Here is a 15,802-nt window from a genome sequence, read left to right on the forward strand (position 1 = left end):
CACTGGAAAGCTTTCCCTCAATGACCATCAATGCATGTGCGTGTTTTAATCGTCTAACCAGACGGACTAAGAAAAGCCAACACCCCTAGTGGATTTCTGCTTGGTGTGTGTCTGTGAGAAGTGGGCTGTGTGCTGGACAGGGAGAGGCGCTGTTGGAGAGTGGCAACAGCGCCAGGTGTGAGCTGTGAGGATGATGAGGGCTCAGAGCAGCCCCAGGTGTGAACTGTGAGGATGATGAGGGCTCAGAGCAGCCCCAGGTGTGAGCTGTGAGGATGATGAGGGCTCAGAGCAGCCCCAGGTGTGAGCTGTGAGGATGATGAGGGGGCGGCTCCTGCCGGCGGCTGTTTTAGGGGGTTTGCCTCAGCTCACTCTTGCATGGAGCTGTTGGGGAAGAGGAGTTTGGGGGGGGGGGGCTCCCGGGGTTGTCTCATGGAAGGACGGTGAGAGCTTCAGACAGGGTCTGGGGGATCGCTTGGATACCTGGAGCATTGCTCAGAGGAGGTGCCGGGGGACAAACCTTTGTGCCGGGAAACAGCAGCCAAACAGGTGAGACGGTGTGCCTTTGTAGGGGGGACTTTTCTCCTTTCCCTTTTAAATTTCGTTTTGCCAATCCCTCCCCATTGCTCCCCGAAAAAAAAAAAAAAAAACCACCAAAAAAACCAAAAAACCCCAAAACAAACAAAAAAAAAAAAAAAACAAAAAAAAAACCAAAAACCCAAACAAACTAGGGTTTATTAAGACAAAAGAAATTCAAAATGAGGGAAGCAACTTCTCTTCCATTATTGCCTGTGTTTGAACTGGGTGGGATTCCCGTGCACTCGTGGTTTTGAGGGTCTTGATTGAAGGAAAACATGCCTTTTCCAGGGTGTTAGGGGTATCCCGGGGTGGCAGCGAATCCCTGTGTTCTATTTCAAATAGAAGGGGAAAAATATTGTTGTTATATGCTGGGTTTTGACTTGAGGGTAGCCCCCCCCCCCATTTTCATCATTCTGAGGTTTAAATGGAGGGGGTAGTTGGTAGGGGACGTGTTGTCCGTCCTTGTAAAGGGTTTGGATTGCGGTAAAAATCCCCCTTTTACCATCATTTGAGGAAAGTACTTTCTTTTCTGCTCTTACAGGGGATGAAACTGAAGGGGAGAACACATTTATTTGCCCTTGTTGAAGTGAGGCGAGCACCTGAGTGTGGCGTAAGTTCCGGGGGTTGAATTGAAGGAGGCTGCAGCTCTCGCAGCGTTTGAAGGGTTGAAATCGGGCTGTGCTGCTGCATTGGAGGGCGCTTCTTCTGCCCCTGGCCAGGCAGCCAAGGCTGTGGCGCGGGAGCTGCTGGCGTTGCCTGGGGAGCTGCCGAGGTGGAAGGGGACTTGGGCGCGGCCGGGCTGGCGCGGGACTGCCGGAGCCGCGCCGGAGCGAGGCGTGCGGAGCCGCGGGGAGCTTTGCCGGGCCGGCGGGCGGGAGAGGCGGCGCGGGCGCTGCGCCGGTGCCGGCCGGTGCCGGTCGCTCCGTCCGCTCCGGGCGCGGGGCTCGGGCGCCGCCGGGGCCCCCTGCAGCCCTCAGGAGCCGCCGGAGGAGCCGCTTTCTTACCGGAAGCCGCCTTCCGCCCGGTGATGGGAGCGCGGCTTTTAATTTTCCAAAGTTCCTTGATGTTGTGACTTTGAGGTGGTTTTCAGGAATTGATTGTATCGTTTTATTTCGTTCGTAGTTGATGTATGATAACGGACATGGTGTACTTCTTGAATGTTATGGTTCTTGTTTCAGGTGCTGATGGCAAGGGTTTTTTGGGATTGAGTTTTGTTGAATATTGTTTGTTGTGGAATTTGCTAGATTTTTTTCTTTTGATTTTTTTTTTTTACTATGTAGTAATATTTTGATGCTATAAAAATATAATTAAAACAGTAAAATTTTAAGAGGATCTGTTGTTTAAGGTCTACAAAAGTCTATATGGGTCATACCATGAAGTAGAGGGTAGGTTTATAATTCTGCTGGAGTGGGTTTTGTAAGTGTGAGTATGTAGTGTTCGTTTTGATGGGTTTTAGGTACTGTCCTGTAGTTAATCAGTGAGGTATTTATAATATTGGAAATTGCATTATTATTTATTGTATAATAGAGGTTTTATTCATTTAGTTTGTTTGATTGTCGTGTATGTTTTGTTTGTTGTTGCAGAGAATCTGTGAAATACTGATTATGGTAAGAGGTTTCTTTGGTGTTCTTGATTGTAGCTGAGCAAGGGGCCACAGTTGGTGACTCTAGGAGACTGCCAGCGGGCGAGGCGGCCTTCCTCGGCACCGGACGTGGATTCTCGTCCCCGGACATCCGAGAGATAAGTCGAGGGCTGGGACCCTGAGAGGGGATGGAAGCGAGGCGCTGGGAGGGCTTTTGGAGGCAGCTTTGGAGATGGGGGTGGCCCTTTAGGCCACATAAAGGAAAAGCCTCACAGTGCTGAAGTGCTCAGGGCAGAGCAGTGCCGGTGCACGGTGTGTCACTTGTCTGTCGTGCCTTCTGTGTCTTTTGCCTTAGTCCTTTGAGGGGCTTATCGGAAGCCCGGGCGTCCATCTTAGCATCTCTCATCTCTGTGTTCCTCGGCCCCGTGCTGATTCCTTCTTGCCTTTGGCTCGGGAGCCCGGACAGGCATCAGAGTAGCATCCGGTCAGATGTCTTTTGAGGTCTTGTTCTGGGCTGTTCTCGACAGCTGTGATTTGTGACAATAGTGACGGCAAGGATGCGTTCTAGCAGATTAGGCCTCGTAGCGATGCGGAGATCCGTAGAGCATTCTGACGCTAGGGTTCTCGGGCATCCTTCTCTGCCTTGCTTGGAATAGGTCATTCAGTTAGCATCTTGTTCCTGCAGGGTTCTCTGAGCCTTAGAGGCTCGCCATCAGTCTCAGCTAGGTCATCTCATTCTGCAGTCTCTGGCTCCCTGAGGGCATTCTTCTCGCTCAGAGCTTTCTCCCCCTCTTGTGTCCCCTTGTTTGTCTTGTTCTGTGTCACGGGTGTCTGGGTATTTGGCCTGGAGCTGCTCTGCCCTGCTGCATAGCCTGGTGTAGGTCTAGAATGGGGCGTGTCCTGGGGCCTGGAAATTTGTAATGTGGGGTGTATTTGGACTCTAGATGGGATCTGTAGATTGATGAAGGCTATCTGGAGCTGTTCAGTTATCCTGCAGTGCTCTGACTTTTGTGCTAACGTTCTTTCAGACGCAGCCAGATGGAATCCGTGGCAGAGGGCCCCGTCCCGGGTGAGGGGGGTCCCCCGAGAAGGTCAGTCACCGTTTGTCTTTGCAGGGGGAGTATAAATGGTGCCTCTGTATTACAGCTATTTTCTTTGTTGTTATTTTTAGGAACTAAAGCCAGATAGTAGCGGTCAAGGTAAGTGGGCAAGGTGAGCAGTGAGCGGTGGCAGGCAGCAGTTGTTCTTGCTCCGGTCTCAATTCCCGGTGCAGCTCTTAGGCTCCGTTCTTGTTTGCGTGCTCTAGGCGGTCCGCTCGTATTACGCCGAGACCCCCCTCAGCAACGGGGCCGCAGACCCCCGCTTCGTCACTCTCGTGGGAATTCGGGAAGCAGTGCACGGAACTGTGATGAAGCCTTGATCTTTGTCGTTTGAAGGTGTCACCCGGGGAGCCTTCAGGAGCGGCCGAGGAATTGCTGTAAGTCGGGGAGCTAGGGAGGAGGAGCCAGGGTCCACTCGAGTTTCAGCAATGCCACGTCACCTCGTCTCCTCTTCACCCAGGCAGACCCTGCCGCGAGGGCATCGGCCTCCGGGCGCGGCCAGATGAGGCGGACGTTCTTAGGAGAATGGTGAGTAGCAGAATTGTTATTGGTTATTGGCCGCTGTGCAGCTAAGATCCTGCAGTGATGTTTGGTGTTCTTGATTGTAGCCGAGCAAGGGGCCACAGTCGGTGACTCTAGGAGACTGCCAGCGGGCGAGGCGGCCTTCCTCGGCACCGGACGTGGATTCTCGTCCCCGGACATCCGAGAGATAAGTCGAGGGCTGGGACCCTGAGAGGGGATGGAAGCGAGGCGCTGGGAGGGCTTTTGGAGGCAGCTTTGGAGATGGGGGTGGCCCTTTAGGCCACATAAAGGAAAAGCCTCACAGTGCTGAAGTGCTCAGGGCAGAGCAGTGCCGGTGCACGGTGTGTCACTTGTCTGTCGTGCCTTCTGTGTCTTTTGCCTTAGTCCTTTGAGGGGCTTATCGGAAGCCCGGGCGTCCATCTTAGCATCTCTCATCTCTGTGTTCCTCGGCCCCGTGCTGATTCCTTCTTGCCTTTGGCTCGGGAGCCCGGAAAGGCATCAGAGTAGCATCCGGTCAGATGTCTTTTGAGGTCTTGTTCTGGGCTGTTCTCGACAGCTGTGATTTGTGACAATAGTGACGGCAAGGATGCGTTCTAGCAGATTAGGCCTCGTAGCGATGCGGAGATCCGTAGAGCATTCTGACGCTAGGGTTGTCGGGCATCCTTCTCTGCCTTGCTTGGAATAGGTCATTCAGTTAGCATCTTGTTCCTGCAGGGTTCTCTGAGCCTTAGAGGCTCGCCATCAGTCTCAGCTAGGTCATCTCATTCTGCAGTCTCTGGCTCCCTGAGGGCATTCTTCTCGCTCAGAGCTTTCTCCCCCTCTTGTGTCCCCTTGTTTGTCTTGTTCTGTGTCACGGGTGTCTGGGTATTTGGCCTGGAGCTGCTCTGCCCTGCTGCATAGCCTGGTGTAGGTCTAGAATGGGGCGTGTCCTGGGGCCTGGAAATTTGTAATGTGGGGTGTATTTGGACTCTAGATGGGATCTGTAGATTGATGAAGGCTATCTGGAGCTGTTCAGTTATCCTGCAGTGCTCTGACTTTTGTGCTAACGTTCTTTCAGACGCAGCCAGATGGAATCCGTGGCAGAGGGCCCCGTCCCGGGTGAGGGGGGTCCCCCGAGAAGGTCAGTCACCGTTTGTCTTTGCAGGGGGAGTATAAATGGTGCCTCTGTATTACAGCTATTTTCTTTGTTGTTATTTTTAGGAACTAAAGCCAGATACTAGCGGTCAAGGTAAGTGGGCAAGGTGAGCAGTGAGCGGTGGCAGGCAGCAGTTGTTCTTGCTCCGGTCTCAATTCCCGGTGCAGCTCTTAGGCTCCGTTCTTGTTTGCGTGCTCTAGGCGGTCCGCTCGTATTACGCCGAGACCCCCCTCAGCAACGGGGCCGCAGACCCCCGCTTCGTCACTCTCGTGGGAATTCGGGAAGCAGTGCGCGGAACTGTGATGAAGCCTTGATCTTTGTCGTTTGAAGGTGTCACCCGGGGAGCCTTCAGGAGCGGCCGAGGAGTTGCTGTAAGTCGGGGAGCTAGGGAGGAGGAGCCAGGGTCCACTCGAGTTTCAGCAATGCCACGTCACCTCGTCTCCTCTTCACCCAGGCAGACCCTGCCGCGAGGGCATCGGCCTCCGGGCGCGGCCAGATGAGGCGGACGTTCTTAGGAGAATGGTGAGTAGCAGAATTGTTATTGGTTATTGGCCGCTGTGCAGCTAAGATCCTGCAGTGATGTTTGGTGTTCTTGATTGTAGCCGAGCAAGGGGCCACAGTCGGTGACTCTAGGAGACTGCCAGCGGGCGAGGCGGCCTTCCTCGGCACCGGACGTGGATTCTCGTCCCCGGACATCCGAGAGATAAGTCGAGGGCTGGGACCCTGAGAGGGGATGGAAGCGAGGCGCTGGGAGGGCTTTTGGAGGCAGCTTTGGAGATGGGGGTGGCCCTTTAGGCCACATAAAGGAAAAGCCTCACAGTGCTGAAGTGCTCAGGGCAGAGCAGTGCCGGTGCACGGTGTGTCACTTGTCTGTCGTGCCTTCTGTGTCTTTTGCCTTAGTCCTTTGAGGGGCTTATCGGAAGCCCGGGCGTCCATCTTTGCATCTTTCATCTCTGTGTTCCTCGGCCCCGTGCTGATTCCTTCTTGCCTTTGGCTCGGGAGCCCGGACAGGCATCAGAGTAGCATCCGGTCAGATGTCTTTTGAGGTCTTGTTCTGGGCTGTTCTCGACAGCTGTGATTTGTGACAATAGTGACGGCAAGGATGCGTTCTAGCAGATTAGGCCTCGTAGCGATGCGGAGATCCGTAGAGCATTCTGACGCTAGGGTTCTCGGGCATCCTTCTCTGCCTTGCTTGGAATAGGTCATTCAGTTAGCATCTTGTTCCTGCAGGGTTCTCTGAGCCTTAGAGGCTCGCCATCAGTCTCAGCTAGGTCATCTCATTCTGCAGTCTCTGGCTCCCTGAGGGCATTCTTCTCGCTCAGAGCTTTCTCCCCCTCTTGTGTCCCCTTGTTTGTCTTGTTCTGTGTCACGGGTGTCTGGGTATTTGGCCTGGAGCTGCTCTGCCCTGCTGCATAGCCTGGTGTAGGTCTAGAATGGGGCGTGTCCTGGGGCCTGGAAATTTGTAATGTGGGGTGTATTTGGACTCTAGATGGGATCTGTAGATTGATGAAGGCTATCTGGAGCTGTTCAGTTATCCTGCAGTGCTCTGACTTTTGTGCTAACGTTCTTTCAGACGCAGCCAGATGGAATCCGTGGCAGAGGGCCCCGTCCCGGGTGAGGGGGGTCCCCCGAGAAGGTCAGTCACCGTTTGTCTTTGCAGGGGGAGTATAAATGGTGCCTCTGTATTACAGCTATTTTCTTTGTTGTTATTTTTAGGAACTAAAGCCAGATAGTAGCGGTCAAGGTAAGTGGGCAAGGTGAGCAGTGAGCGGTGGCAGGCAGCAGTTGTTCTTGCTCCGGTCTCAATTCCCGGTGCAGCTCTTAGGCTCCGTTCTTGTTTGCGTGCTCTAGGCGGTCCGCTCGTATTACGCCGAGACCCCCCTCAGCAACGGGGCCGCAGACCCCCGCTTCGTCACTCTCGTGGGAATTCGGGAAGCAGTGCGCGGAACTGTGATGAAGCCTTGATCTTTGTCGTTTGAAGGTGTCACCCGGGGAGCCTTCAGGAGCGGCCGAGGAATTGCTGTAAGTCGGGGAGCTAGGGAGGAGGAGCCAGGGTCCACTCGAGTTTCAGCAATGCCACGTCACCTCGTCTCCTCTTCACCCAGGCAGACCCTGCCGCGAGGGCATCGGCCTCCGGGCGCGGCCAGATGAGGCGGACGTTCTTAGGAGAATGGTGAGTAGCAGAATTGTTATTGGTTATTGGCCGCTGTGCAGCTAAGATCCTGCAGTGATGTTTGGTGTTCTTGATTGTAGCCGAGCAAGGGGCCACAGTCGGTGACTCTAGGAGACTGCCAGCGGGCGAGGCGGCCTTCCTCGGCACCGGACGTGGATTCTCGTCCCCGGACATCCGAGAGATAAGTCGAGGGCTGGGACCCTGAGAGGGGATGGAAGCGAGGCGCTGGGAGGGCTTTTGGAGGCAGCTTTGGAGATGGGGGTGGCCCTTTAGGCCACATAAAGGAAAAGCCTCACAGTGCTGAAGTGCTCAGGGCAGAGCAGTGCCGGTGCACGGTGTGTCACTTGTCTGTCGTGCCTTCTGTGTCTTTTGCCTTAGTCCTTTGAGGGGCTTATCGGAAGCCCGGGCGTCCATCTTTGCATCTCTCATCTCTGTGTTCCTCGGCCCCGTGCTGATTCCTTCTTGCCTTTGGCTCGGGAGCCCGGAAAGGCATCAGAGTAGCATCCGGTCAGATGTCTTTTGAGGTCTTGTTCTGGGCTGTTCTCGACAGCTGTGATTTGTGACAATAGTGACGGCAAGGATGCGTTCTAGCAGATTAGGCCTCGTAGCGATGCGGAGATCCGTAGAGCATTCTGACGCTAGGGTTGTCGGGCATCCTTCTCTGCCTTGCTTGGAATAGGTCATTCAGTTAGCATCTTGTTCCTGCAGGGTTCTCTGAGCCTTAGAGGCTCGCCATCAGTCTCAGCTAGGTCATCTCATTCTGCAGTCTCTGGCTCCCTGAGGGCATTCTTCTCGCTCAGAGCTTTCTCCCCCTCTTGTGTCCCCTTGTTTGTCTTGTTCTGTGTCACGGGTGTCTGGGTATTTGGCCTGGAGCTGCTCTGCCCTGCTGCATAGCCTGGTGTAGGTCTAGAATGGGGCGTGTCCTGGGGCCTGGAAATTTGTAATGTGGGGTGTATTTGGACTCTAGATGGGATCTGTAGATTGATGAAGGCTATCTGGAGCTGTTCAGTTATCCTGCAGTGCTCTGACTTTTGTGCTAACGTTCTTTCAGACGCAGCCAGATGGAATCCGTGGCAGAGGGCCCCGTCCCGGGTGAGGGGGGTCCCCCGAGAAGGTCAGTCACCGTTTGTCTTTGCAGGGGGAGTATAAATGGTGCCTCTGTATTACAGCTATTTTCTTTGTTGTTATTTTTAGGAACTAAAGCCAGATAGTAGCGGTCAAGGTAAGTGGGCAAGGTGAGCAGTGAGCGGTGGCAGGCAGCAGTTGTTCTTGCTCCGGTCTCAATTCCCGGTGCAGCTCTTAGGCTCCGTTCTTGTTTGCGTGCTCTAGGCGGTCCGCTCGTATTACGCCGAGACCCCCCCTCAGCAACGGGGCCGCAGACCCCCGCTTCGTCACTCTCGTGGGAATTCGGGAAGCAGTGCGCGGAACTGTGATGAAGCCTTGATCTTTGTCGTTTGAAGGTGTCACCCGGGGAGCCTTCAGGAGCGGCCGAGGAATTGCTGTAAGTCGGGGAGCTAGGGAGGAGGAGCCAGGGTCCACTCGAGTTTCAGCAATGCCACGTCACCTCGTCTCCTCTTCACCCAGGCAGACCCTGCCGCGAGGGCATCGGCCTCCGGGCGCGGCCAGATGAGGCGGACGTTCTTAGGAGAATGGTGAGTAGCAGAATTGTTATTGGTTATTGGCCGCTGTGCAGCTAAGATCCTGCAGTGATGTTTGGTGTTCTTGATTGTAGCCGAGCAAGGGGCCACAGTCGGTGACTCTAGGAGACTGCCAGCGGGCGAGGCGGCCTTCCTCGGCACCGGACGTGGATTCTCGTCCCCGGACATCCGAGAGATAAGTCGAGGGCTGGGACCCTGAGAGGGGATGGAAGCGAGGCGCTGGGAGGGCTTTTGGAGGCAGCTTTGGAGATGGGGGTGGCCCTTTAGGCCACATAAAGGAAAAGCCTCACAGTGCTGAAGTGCTCAGGGCAGAGCAGTGCCGGTGCACGGTGTGTCACTTGTCTGTCGTGCCTTCTGTGTCTTTTGCCTTAGTCCTTTGAGGGGCTTATCGGAAGCCCGGGCGTCCATCTTAGCATCTCTCATCTCTGTGTTCCTCGGCCCCGTGCTGATTCCTTCTTGCCTTTGGCTCGGGAGCCCGGAAAGGCATCAGAGTAGCATCCGGTCAGATGTCTTTTGAGGTCTTGTTCTGGGCTGTTCTCGACAGCTGTGATTTGTGACAATAGTGACGGCAAGGATGCGTTCTAGCAGATTAGGCCTCGTAGCGATGCGGAGATCCGTAGAGCATTCTGACGCTAGGGTTGTCGGGCATCCTTCTCTGCCTTGCTTGGAATAGGTCATTCAGTTAGCATCTTGTTCCTGCAGGGTTCTCTGAGCCTTAGAGGCTCGCCATCAGTCTCAGCTAGGTCATCTCATTCTGCAGTCTCTGGCTCCCTGAGGGCATTCTTCTCGCTCAGAGCTTTCTCCCCCTCTTGTGTCCCCTTGTTTGTCTTGTTCTGTGTCACGGGTGTCTGGGTATTTGGCCTGGAGCTGCTCTGCCCTGCTGCATAGCCTGGTGTAGGTCTAGAATGGGGCGTGTCCTGGGGCCTGGAAATTTGTAATGTGGGGTGTATTTGGACTCTAGATGGGATCTGTAGATTGATGAAGGCTATCTGGAGCTGTTCAGTTATCCTGCAGTGCTCTGACTTTTGTGCTAACGTTCTTTCAGACGCAGCCAGATGGAATCCGTGGCAGAGGGCCCCGTCCCGGGTGAGGGGGGTCCCCCGAGAAGGTCAGTCACCGTTTGTCTTTGCAGGGGGAGTATAAATGGTGCCTCTGTATTACAGCTATTTTCTTTGTTGTTATTTTTAGGAACTAAAGCCAGATAGTAGCGGTCAAGGTAAGTGGGCAAGGTGAGCAGTGAGCGGTGGCAGGCAGCAGTTGTTCTTGCTCCGGTCTCAATTCCCGGTGCAGCTCTTAGGCTCCGTTCTTGTTTGCGTGCTCTAGGCGGTCCGCTCGTATTACGCCGAGACCCCCCTCAGCAACGGGGCCGCAGACCCCCGCTTCGTCACTCTCGTGGGAATTCGGGAAGCAGTGCACGGAACTGTGATGAAGCCTTGATCTTTGTCGTTTGAAGGTGTCACCCGGGGAGCCTTCAGGAGCGGCCGAGGAATTGCTGTAAGTCGGGGAGCTAGGGAGGAGGAGCCAGGGTCCACTCGAGTTTCAGCAATGCCACGTCACCTCGTCTCCTCTTCACCCAGGCAGACCCTGCCGCGAGGGCATCGGCCTCCGGGCGCGGCCAGATGAGGCGGACGTTCTTAGGAGAATGGTGAGTAGCAGAATTGTTATTGGTTATTGGCCGCTGTGCAGCTAAGATCCTGCAGTGATGTTTGGTGTTCTTGATTGTAGCCGAGCAAGGGGCCACAGTCGGTGACTCTAGGAGACTGCCAGCGGGCGAGGCGGCCTTCCTCGGCACCGGACGTGGATTCTCGTCCCCGGACATCCGAGAGATAAGTCGAGGGCTGGGACCCTGAGAGGGGATGGAAGCGAGGCGCTGGGAGGGCTTTTGGAGGCAGCTTTGGAGATGGGGGTGGCCCTTTAGGCCACATAAAGGAAAAGCCTCACAGTGCTGAAGTGCTCAGGGCAGAGCAGTGCCGGTGCACGGTGTGTCACTTGTCTGTCGTGCCTTCTGTGTCTTTTGCCTTAGTCCTTTGAGGGGCTTATCGGAAGCCCGGGCGTCCATCTTAGCATCTCTCATCTCTGTGTTCCTCGGCCCCGTGCTGATTCCTTCTTGCCTTTGGCTCGGGAGCCCGGACAGGCATCAGAGTAGCATCCGGTCAGATGTCTTTTGAGGTCTTGTTCTGGGCTGTTCTCGACAGCTGTGATTTGTGACAATAGTGACGGCAAGGATGCGTTCTAGCAGATTAGGCCTCGTAGCGATGCGGAGATCCGTAGAGCATTCTGACGCTAGGGTTCTCGGGCATCCTTCTCTGCCTTGCTTGGAATAGGTCATTCAGTTAGCATCTTGTTCCTGCAGGGTTCTCTGAGCCTTAGAGGCTCGCCATCAGTCTCAGCTAGGTCATCTCATTCTGCAGTCTCTGGCTCCCTGAGGGCATTCTTCTCGCTCAGAGCTTTCTCCCCCTCTTGTGTCCCCTTGTTTGTCTTGTTCTGTGTCACGGGTGTCTGGGTATTTGGCCTGGAGCTGCTCTGCCCTGCTGCATAGCCTGGTGTAGGTCTAGAATGGGGCGTGTCCTGGGGCCTGGAAATTTGTAATGTGGGGTGTATTTGGACTCTAGATGGGATCTGTAGATTGATGAAGGCTATCTGGAGCTGTTCAGTTATCCTGCAGTGCTCTGACTTTTGTGCTAACGTTCTTTCAGACGCAGCCAGATGGAATCCGTGGCAGAGGGCCCCGTCCCGGGTGAGGGGGGTCCCCCGAGAAGGTCAGTCACCGTTTGTCTTTGCAGGGGGAGTATAAATGGTGCCTCTGTATTACAGCTATTTTCTTTGTTGTTATTTTTAGGAACTAAAGCCAGATAGTAGCGGTCAAGGTAAGTGGGCAAGGTGAGCAGTGAGCGGTGGCAGGCAGCAGTTGTTCTTGCTCCGGTCTCAATTCCCGGTGCAGCTCTTAGGCTCCGTTCTTGTTTGCGTGCTCTAGGCGGTCCGCTCGTATTACGCCGAGACCCCCCTCAGCAACGGGGCCGCAGACCCCCGCTTCGTCACTCTCGTGGGAATTCGGGAAGCAGTGCGCGGAACTGTGATGAAGCCTTGATCTTTGTCGTTTGAAGGTGTCACCCGGGGAGCCTTCAGGAGCGGCCGAGGAATTGCTGTAAGTCGGGGAGCTAGGGAGGAGGAGCCAGGGTCCACTCGAGTTTCAGCAATGCCACGTCACCTCGTCTCCTCTTCACCCAGGCAGACCCTGCCGCGAGGGCATCGGCCTCCGGGCGCGGCCAGATGAGGCGGACGTTCTTAGGAGAATGGTGAGTAGCAGAATTGTTATTGGTTATTGGCCGCTGTGCAGCTAAGATCCTGCAGTGATGTTTGGTGTTCTTGATTGTAGCTGAGCAAGGGGCCACAGTCGGTGACTCTAGGAGACTGCCAGCGGGCGAGGCGGCCTTCCTCGGCACCGGACGTGGATTCTCGTCCCCGGACATCCGAGAGATAAGTCGAGGGCTGGGACCCTGAGAGGGGATGGAAGCGAGGCGCTGGGAGGGCTTTTGGAGGCAGCTTTGGAGATGGGGGTGGCCCTTTAGGCCACATAAAGGAAAAGCCTCACAGTGCTGAAGTGCTCAGGGCAGAGCAGTGCCGGTGCACGGTGTGTCACTTGTCTGTCGTGCCTTCTGTGTCTTTTGCCTTAGTCCTTTGAGGGGCTTATCGGAAGCCCGGGCGTCCATCTTAGCATCTCTCATCTCTGTGTTCCTCGGCCCCGTGCTGATTCCTTCTTGCCTTTGGCTCGGGAGCCCGGACAGGCATCAGAGTAGCATCCGGTCAGATGTCTTTTGAGGTCTTGTTCTGGGCTGTTCTCGACAGCTGTGATTTGTGACAATAGTGACGGCAAGGATGCGTTCTAGCAGATTAGGCCTCGTAGCGATGCGGAGATCCGTAGAGCATTCTGACGCTAGGGTTGTCGGGCATCCTTCTCTGCCTTGCTTGGAATAGGTCATTCAGTTAGCATCTTGTTCCTGCAGGGTTCTCTGAGCCTTAGAGGCTCGCCATCAGTCTCAGCTAGGTCATCTCATTCTGCAGTCTCTGGCTCCCTGAGGGCATTCTTCTCGCTCAGAGCTTTCTCCCCCTCTTGTGTCCCCTTGTTTGTCTTGTTCTGTGTCACGGGTGTCTGGGTATTTGGCCTGGAGCTGCTCTGCCCTGCTGCATAGCCTGGTGTAGGTCTAGAATGGGGCGTGTCCTGGGGCCTGGAAATTTGTAATGTGGGGTGTATTTGGACTCTAGATGGGATCTGTAGATTGATGAAGGCTATCTGGAGCTGTTCAGTTATCCTGCAGTGCTCTGACTTTTGTGCTAACGTTCTTTCAGACGCAGCCAGATGGAATCCGTGGCAGAGGGCCCCGTCCCGGGTGAGGGGGGTCCCCCGAGAAGGTCAGTCACCGTTTGTCTTTGCAGGGGGAGTATAAATGGTGCCTCTGTATTACAGCTATTTTCTTTGTTGTTATTTTTAGGAACTAAAGCCAGATACTAGCGGTCAAGGTAAGTGGGCAAGGTGAGCAGTGAGCGGTGGCAGGCAGCAGTTGTTCTTGCTCCGGTCTCAATTCCCGGTGCAGCTCTTAGGCTCCGTTCTTGTTTGCGTGCTCTAGGCGGTCCGCTCGTATTACGCCGAGACCCCCCTCAGCAACGGGGCCGCAGACCCCCGCTTCGTCACTCTCGTGGGAATTCGGGAAGCAGTGCACGGAACTGTGATGAAGCCTTGATCTTTGTCGTTTGAAGGTGTCACCCGGGGAGCCTTCAGGAGCGGCCGAGGAATTGCTGTAAGTCGGGGAGCTAGGGAGGAGGAGCCAGGGTCCACTCGAGTTTCAGCAATGCCACGTCACCTCGTCTCCTCTTCACCCAGGCAGACCCTGCCGCGAGGGCATCGGCCTCCGGGCGCGGCCAGATGAGGCGGACGTTCTTAGGAGAATGGTGAGTAGCAGAATTGTTATTGGTTATTGGCCGCTGTGCAGCTAAGATCCTGCAGTGATGTTTGGTGTTCTTGATTGTAGCCGAGCAAGGGGCCACAGTCGGTGACTCTAGGAGACTGCCAGCGGGCGAGGCGGCCTTCCTCGGCACCGGACGTGGATTCTCGTCCCCGGACATCCGAGAGATAAGTCGAGGGCTGGGACCCTGAGAGGGGATGGAAGCGAGGTGCTGGGAGGGCTTTTGGAGGCAGCTTTGGAGATGGGGGTGGCCCTTTAGGCCACATAAAGGAAAAGCCTCACAGTGCTGAAGTGCTCAGGGCAGAGCAGTGCCGGTGCACGGTGTGTCACTTGTCTGTCGTGCCTTCTGTGTCTTTTGCCTTAGTCCTTTGAGGGGCTTATCGGAAGCCCGGGCGTCCATCTTAGCATCTCTCATCTCTGTGTTCCTCGGCCCCGTGCTGATTCCTTCTTGCCTTTGGCTCGGGAGCCCGGACAGGCATCAGAGTAGCATCCGGTCAGATGTCTTTTGAGGTCTTGTTCTGGGCTGTTCTCGACAGCTGTGATTTGTGACAATAGTGACGGCAAGGATGCGTTCTAGCAGATTAGGCCTCGTAGCGATGCGGAGATCCGTAGAGCATTCTGACGCTAGGGTTGTCGGGCATCCTTCTCTGCCTTGCTTGGAATAGGTCATTCAGTTAGCATCTTGTTCCTGCAGGGTTCTCTGAGCCTTAGAGGCTCGCCATCAGTCTCAGCTAGGTCATCTCATTCTGCAGTCTCTGGCTCCCTGAGGGCATTCTTCTCGCTCAGAGCTTTCTCCCCCTCTTGTGTCCCCTTGTTTGTCTTGTTCTGTGTCACGGGTGTCTGGGTATTTGGCCTGGAGCTGCTCTGCCCTGCTGCATAGCCTGGTGTAGGTCTAGAATGGGGCGTGTCCTGGGGCCTGGAAATTTGTAATGTGGGGTGTATTTGGACTCTAGATGGGATCTGTAGATTGATGAAGGCTATCTGGAGCTGTTAAGTTATCCTGCAGTGCTCTGACTTTTGTGCTAACGTTCTTTCAGACGCAGCCAGATGGAATCCGTGGCAGAGGGCCCCGTCCCGGGTGAGGGGGGTCCCCCGAGAAGGTCAGTCACCGTTTGTCTTTGCAGGGGGAGTATAAATGGTGCCTCTGTATTACAGCTATTTTCTTTGTTGTTATTTTTAGGAACTAAAGCCAGATAGTAGCGGTCAAGGTAAGTGGGCAAGGTGAGCAGTGAGCGGTGGCAGGCAGCAGTTGTTCTTGCTCCGGTCTCAATTCCCGGTGCAGCTCTTAGGCTCCGTTCTTGTTTGCGTGCTCTAGGCGGTCCGCTCGTATTACGCCGAGACCCCCCTCAGCAACGGGGCCGCAGACCCCCGCTTCGTCACTCTCGTGGGAATTCGGGAAGCAGTGCGCGGAACTGTGATGAAGCCTTGATCTTTGTCGTTTGAAGGTGTCACCCGGGGAGCCTTCAGGAGCGGCCGAGGAGTTGCTGTAAGTCGGGGAGCTAGGGAGGAGGAGCCAGGGTCCACTCGAGTTTCAGCAATGCCACGTCACCTCGTCTCCTCTTCACCCAGGCAGACCCTGCCGCGAGGGCATCGGCCTCCGGGCGCGGCCAGATGAGGCGGACGTTCTTAGGAGAATGGTGAGTAGCAGAATTGTTATTGGTTATTGGCCGCTGTGCAGCTAAGATCCTGCAGTGATGTTTGGTGTTCTTGATTGTAGCCGAGCAAGGGGCCACAGTCGGTGACTCTAGGAGACTGCCAGCGGGCGAGGCGGCCTTCCTCGGCACCGGACGTGGATTCTCGTCCCCGGACATCCGAGAGATAAGTCGAGGGCTGGGACCCTGAGAGGGGATGGAAGCGAGGCGCTGGGAGGGCTTTTGGAGGCAGCTTTGGAGATGGGGGTGGCCCTTTAGGCCACATAAAGGAAAAGCCTCACAGTGCTGAAGTGCTCAGGGCAGAGCAGTGCCGGTGCACGGTGTGTCACTTGTCTGTCGTGCCTTCTGTGTCTTTTGCCTTAGTCCTTTGAGGGGCTTATCGGAAGCCCGGGCGTCCATCTTAGCATCTCTCATCTCTGTGTTCCTCGGCCCCGTGCTGATTC

General features: G+C 55.2%; 4 long non-coding RNA genes across 4 annotated transcripts; 3 read left to right on the top strand and 1 right to left on the bottom strand.

The window, feature by feature from the left end:
- Positions 1-714: 714 nt before the first annotated feature.
- LOC128803992 (uncharacterized) lies at positions 715-1,244 on the bottom strand. The gene is made up of 2 exons (XR_008435893.1): positions 1,176-1,244; positions 715-905 (listed from the first exon to the last, which is right to left on the bottom strand). It is a non-coding gene; the product is annotated as an uncharacterized LOC128803992 (long non-coding RNA).
- Positions 1,245-3,177: 1,933 nt separating this feature from the next.
- Positions 3,178-3,802, top strand: LOC128803988 (uncharacterized). The gene is made up of 3 exons (XR_008435889.1): positions 3,178-3,249; positions 3,330-3,635; positions 3,719-3,802. It is a non-coding gene; the product is annotated as an uncharacterized LOC128803988 (long non-coding RNA).
- A 5,980-nt stretch (positions 3,803-9,782) lies between these two features.
- Positions 9,783-10,407, top strand: LOC128803989 (uncharacterized). The gene is made up of 3 exons (XR_008435890.1): positions 9,783-9,854; positions 9,935-10,240; positions 10,324-10,407. It is a non-coding gene; the product is annotated as an uncharacterized LOC128803989 (long non-coding RNA).
- Positions 10,408-11,812: 1,405 nt separating this feature from the next.
- Positions 11,813-12,242, top strand: LOC128803994 (uncharacterized). Its single transcript, XR_008435894.1, has 3 exons — positions 11,813-11,891; positions 11,975-12,042; positions 12,123-12,242. It is a non-coding gene; the product is annotated as an uncharacterized LOC128803994 (long non-coding RNA).
- Positions 12,243-15,802: the final 3,560 nt, after the last annotated feature.

Source organism: Vidua macroura, chromosome 2, assembly GCF_024509145.1.
Source record: "Vidua macroura isolate BioBank_ID:100142 chromosome 2, ASM2450914v1, whole genome shotgun sequence".
NCBI classification, from domain to species: Eukaryota; Metazoa; Chordata; class Aves; order Passeriformes; family Viduidae; genus Vidua; species Vidua macroura.